Source organism: Amblyomma americanum, chromosome 7 (assembly GCF_052857255.1).
Source record: "Amblyomma americanum isolate KBUSLIRL-KWMA chromosome 7, ASM5285725v1, whole genome shotgun sequence".
Classification (NCBI taxonomy): domain Eukaryota; kingdom Metazoa; phylum Arthropoda; class Arachnida; order Ixodida; family Ixodidae; genus Amblyomma; species Amblyomma americanum.
This window is the reverse complement of record NC_135503.1, coordinates 48,033,385-48,039,108: the sequence shown is the minus strand read 5'-3', so window position 1 is coordinate 48,039,108 and position 5,724 is coordinate 48,033,385. Positions and strand designations below refer to the sequence as shown.

At 50.7% G+C, this 5,724-nt stretch overlaps 1 pseudogene; it reads left to right on the top strand.

The window, feature by feature from the left end:
* Positions 1 to 3,791: 3,791 nt before the first annotated feature.
* LOC144099613 (U2 spliceosomal RNA) lies at positions 3,792 to 3,959 on the top strand (annotated as a pseudogene).
* The last annotated feature ends 1,765 nt before the right edge of the window (positions 3,960 to 5,724 follow it).

Sequence of the window (5,724 nt, the reverse complement as noted above, 5' to 3'; positions counted from 1 at the left end):
AGCCTATCCCATAGTCACCTACCGCGTGGTCGTCAGCCTGCTTCTTGCCCACCTTCGCATTGAAGTCGCCCATCAGTACAGTGTACTGCGATTTTACTCTATTCATTGCTGATTCTACGTCCTCATAGAAGCTTTCAACGGTCTGGTCATCATGGCTGGATGTGGGTGCGTAGGCCTGCACCACTTTCAGCTTGTACTTCCTATTCAGCCTAATTACTATAGCTGCTACCCTCTCTTTAATACTGTAGAACTCCTCTACGTTGCCAGCTATATCCTTATTAATGAGGAAGCCCACACCTAGTTCTCGTCTATCCTCTAACCCGCGATAGCACAGTATGTGTCCGTCCTTTAGTACTGTATATGCCTCACCTGTCCTCCTAACTTCGCTAAGCCCTATCACATCCCATTTAATTCCCGCTAGTTCCTCGAACAGCACTGCTAGGCTAGCCTCACTAGCTAATGTTCTAGCGTTAAACGTTGCCAGGTTCAGATTCCAATGGCGGCCTGTCCGGAGCCAGAGATTCTTAGCACCCTCCGCTGCGTCACAGGTCTGACCGCCGCCGTGGTCAGTTGCTCTGCAGCCGCTGGGGACTGAGGGCCGAGGGTTAATTGGTTTGATCATAGAAGGTTGTGGCCAAGTACTACACCAGGGTGGCCAAATCCTGCTCTGGTGAGAGAGTGCGTTGTCGGTTCTGGTCACCGAGATAAGGCCGCACTCCAGGCCTGATTATGCAATTCCATCGACACGCGGATTTTTTTTTAAAACCCGGTGGAGAATTGCGCGGCACCAGGATTTGAACCCCGGTCCTCTTGCACGCGAGGCGGATGTTCTACCTCTACGCCATCGCTGCATGCCTTCTCGCTAACCACTCCCTACTAAATCCTGGTCGCCGTACCTACGAGTATATACGCACCTTCCTCTCTGGTCGTACAGCTGAAATTAGCTTTGGCTCTCTCCACTCTGACCCTATAACCTTCGGCAGCAATGACACGCCCCAAGGATCCGTTCACTCCCCCTTTCTTTTCAATATCGCCTTGCTCACGCTACCTTCAAAATTAGGCGCTATCCCCCGGCTATCCCATACCTTATACGCAGACGACATTACCCTCTGGGTTTCAACAGGCAACGATGCTGAGGTTGGATCCGCACTTCAACAAGCGGTGGATGTCATTGAGCGCCACGCAGCCGGAGCCGACCTCTCGTGCTCACCTCAGAAGTTCGAGCTGCTGCTCATTCGAGGTCAACCCGGCCTCCACGGCCATCCTCCCATCTGCATTACTGCTAGGGGCCAACCCATACGCGAAGTATCCACCATTAGGGTATTGGGGCTTCTCATCCAGAGCAATCGAAAAAACACGGACACTGGTTAAACTCATAGTCTCTGTCTTGCAGACCATTCGTCTAATTCGTCGCATTGCTAATAAACATAGAGGCATGCGAGAGGCTGACCTCCGACGTCTTGTTCAGGCGTTTGTTATCAGTCGTCTCACATATACCCTCCCTTACCTCTACCTTAGCTGCCAGGAACGGGACCGCGTTGACGGCCTTATTAGAGAGGCATACAAGGCGGCTCTCCATCTCCCCCACCGGACCCCCACGTATAAACTACTGGTATTAGGGGCCCACAACACTGTGACGGAGCTCTCGGAAGCTCATCTCACCGCTCAGTACGAGCGTCTCACCCACATATCCACGGGACGTCACATACTCGACAAGCTTGGAATAAGCTTCGAAACGACCGTCGCCGACAAGGCCCAGCTTCCGTCCCATATCCACAGCAACCTTATCGTTAGCCCTCTCCCGAAAAATATGGACCCAGAGTATCATGTCGCTCGCCGCAAGGACAGGGCTAAGTCTCTGCATAAAAACTATTTAATAAATTTAAATGTAACAAGATAGGCTCTTCAGCGTTGCTAAGCGAACTACACGGTCAGGAAACGATCCTCCGAAGGTCACGAACTCATTGCGAAGCGAGCGCTTCAAATTCGCATTAGAAAAGCATAAGCAGGGCGAAGCTGTACACGATCGCTCTCATACTACGATTCCATACAGCCGTGAAGTTGGACAAGCAGATCTACTGACGACTGGCAAACAAGGGAACTGGAAAACGCAGGCGCTGTCTATATTTCTCTTGCCCGTCACCTGACGCGCTGCTTCTCAAACTCCGTGGATCCCGACGAACTCACCTATATAGTGTCACATATATACGTGTTCACATAACAGGTGCTCAAATATATAGGTGTTCACCCACATAGTGCACATTAAGTTTATTACCGGACTAAATGTTTGGTCGCGTTCAAGGTGCGCGCTTGGTAGACAAAGCAGAAATTTGTTTTGACCGGTCAGTTAGCAAATTATTTTAGTACATCAGTTTCTCCGAAACTAATGCCACCACCACGAGTAGTGTGGTAGCGTGGAAGCTTTATCATCTCGGATAAACGTCATAGACTTTGTTATCCAGAAAAATCATTAGTAAAACCTCCTTGCGGCCGCGTTCACGGCCACCAGCGTAAGTGCTGAGAGATGGTTCAGTTTCCGATATCGTGCCTCAGATACCTTCAGGGGCATGCGTGTGCGTACGGTGGGGGGTGTCACAGAAATTCTTTCCACAAGATTAAAAAGTTCACAAGAAGCTCACAACCGCGCACGCATTGTGCGTTGCAGCAGCGGCAGGAGCCTTCGTTTCGTGCACGGTCAAGCGTGAGCACTGTTTGCGCTCTTGAAAAGGAAATCAGCGACCCGGGTGCCCCATGCACGCGCCCCGCGCACCCTCCGAGCTTTGTGACAAGCGCGCCAACAATGGGAGGCTCGCGCCATAGAACGGCGCTTCCAAGGTGGAGCGGTGCGGAATTAACGGACGCTGACCGTTTCTGCACAGCGGCCCGCCAGGAGTTTTGCGTGTGCGTGCGTTTTGCGAACGTGCGCTGTGGGGTGTATGTAGTGGGCATCGCTGATCGGTGACCCCTGAATGCCCCCGTTGCGGGGGCGGACTTGTGCAGGTGGGGGATCCGCGCGTCTTCGAACCCAGTACCGTGCTTGAACGCTTTATAAACCGTTCAGTATATGGCAAAATCAATCTTCTATTTTTACTGCACTCAGTGCGTAATGCGGACCAATGCACTGATTTGTGTAATCTGTTTATCTTATGTTTGATCTGGGGAAGAAGAGAAAGGGAGGTGCCTAGACATTCGAGCTGTGCATATTTACAATGTTAAACGAATCAGCAAAGAAATAAAGACGGTTGAGGGTGGTGGGAAGGAGTAACGTCATGATAAAAATTGATTATTTATATATAGTTTGTTGCTGGACTAGTTTCAAGTTAACGAAAGTAAACCATGACAGACACAAGAAATACATCGTTCCCTGTCCCTTCTCCGTGTTGTGTACCTTGAGATCGTTCTGGTTGCGGGGCATTATTTCTGAAGTTATTTGACACTTATACGTACACTGCTGACTGAAGTGCAGCATTTCTCCGTTTGACTCAGAGAAACGCCCTTATTCTTCTAATTTCAGTTCAAGCGATCAAACTTGGGGCTAAAGCGCTGCCGCACACAAACCTCTCCGCAACGCTTTCTGAATAGAGCACACATTTGGCAATATAGCGGTACCTCAGTAAAACCGCACATAAGCCACACAAAAAAGACATACTCATAAGCTGTCAGCGCAACAGGAACCGGATGAAGAGAACAAGGGATTGCGATCACAGCACTGCTTCTAAATGTTTTATTATAAAACTGCTTGAAGTAGTTCCTGTCGTCCCTTGTCTCTTCATCCATTCTCTGTCGGCCTAACAGCTTTTGAGTATCCAGATATCTGATACCTGATTTAATATCTGCTGCGAGTCTTTGGACCCAAGATATTAAACTTATTTTTGTAATATGGCGGAGTTCTTGGCCTGGAAGCACTCTGGCACGGGTCGGCCCGGTATTGCACTGCCTCCGGGATCGGCCCGGCGCATATTAGCGCGCGCCTTTTCTTTCTATCTTTGCTCTCCTATCCTTTAACTCTCCTACTTTCAGCACGCGGCAGCACGCGTGGCTCGGCTTGAGCCAATGGGCAGGCCCGTGCACTTTCTTTTTCTTTCTTCCTGTCAGCAACACCAGCAGTATGCAGAACCAACTGGCCCTCAACTCGCCTGGCTAGAGGCTTAGTCAGGCGATCTTTGTTATCGCCCTTTGCCTCTGATACAGGACAATACTTGCGTAATGTCAAAAGCAACAGCAAACAAACAAACAGGCTTCACTGAGGCGTCGCAGACCTTGTTAGCCTTGCAGGCGGCTTGCGTACCGAGAAACTCGGTATAGAGCTTTGGGTGGATTTAGTCGCTGTTTATTCGAGAGCGGGGGAGGGGCTCGACGATGGCGCAGCCAGCAGGGGGTCAGGAGCGCGCTCCGCTTTCGAAGGTGGGGTCAGCGGCGGCGAGCCAAGAGCAAAAGAAGGGGGAGGGTGGGGGGGGGGGGGGGTGTACGTTGGCCATGCGCAGTAGAACGGAGTGTTCGGACTCCAGGGTTCAATCACCTTCGGTCTCCACTACCTTCCCGCCCCTGAGCAACGCCGATGAGGAGGAGGGCGCAGCTTCTGCCGGGAATACAGAAAAGGAAAGGGGGAAAAGAAAGGGAGTGATTCAAGGTTGGCGACCTCTGACCCTGAATAAGTGATAGGAAGCAGTGCGCTGCCACTCCCAACGCCTCGCTTTAACTTTTTTTTTTATTCTCCTCGTTCCTTGAAAATGCACGCCGGGCACCCTCCCTTATTTTCAAAGGGCAGGGGGGGGGGGGTCATAACAAATCCCTCTTCGTGGGGTCCCCCGGAATTGTGGAAACGGGCATACAATACATAATACATGTTCGCGGAGGGCTTGAGGACTAAATTTGTTTGGATTCCGTCTTGCGAAAGTTTTGCGTTCTGCCCGGAACGCCAGTCGTGGCAGTGGCGACGTCGTGCTTGTAATTTATATGTAGAGAGAGATATGTATTTTGGGGCGCGCGGTTCAGGGGCCCAAGATATTCCTCCTGACGGAGGGGGAAATTGTGTTCCCAGTTCAAAGAAGAAAAACCCGAGACGGCTGCGAGCGAGCCAGCGGGGATTAGAGAAAGGGGTATCGAGTTTCTTGTGCATGATTTAATGCGCTTGTGGCGCACCTACATGCGTTTCAACCGCGCTTGCTGCGCCGCCGTGTAGTTTTGGGATTACAGAACGGGAAAACGCGGGGCGGCGATTGCTCTGTTGTCGTGTACGAATGGTCAGCTTACCTGGTAGAAAAGGGGTGAATGATTTCGGGAGGTTTGGGTGCATCGAACTTTCCAGCTCTAGCTGTCGTGACATTTTAATACCAGCCGCGAAGCAAGCCTATAGGGAGGGCAACTTGCGCTTTCTGTGCGTCGCTTACGGAACAGATGTTGCTGTGCTCTAGCGTAAGTTTATTGTAGATCCCAACCTTTTGTTTGAAGCGTAGTTAAATTCGAGCTATACCAACGCGTTTCAGATCTAGCAGTTACAAAGAGTGCTCGTAGCGAAAGTGGTGTCTTCACAGCTATTCGATAAAGCTGCTAACATTGATGATGCAGTATAAGATCACGTACGCAGCAACACCACTAAAACTGATATGACGCTGCAGCACCACATCTGATGGTGGTGATGCGCAGGGTAGTGCTGGCGTAAACTATACCGGTAACAGTCCCACTAAACGCTGACAAAAAGCTAGCAGAACTATTAACCGCACC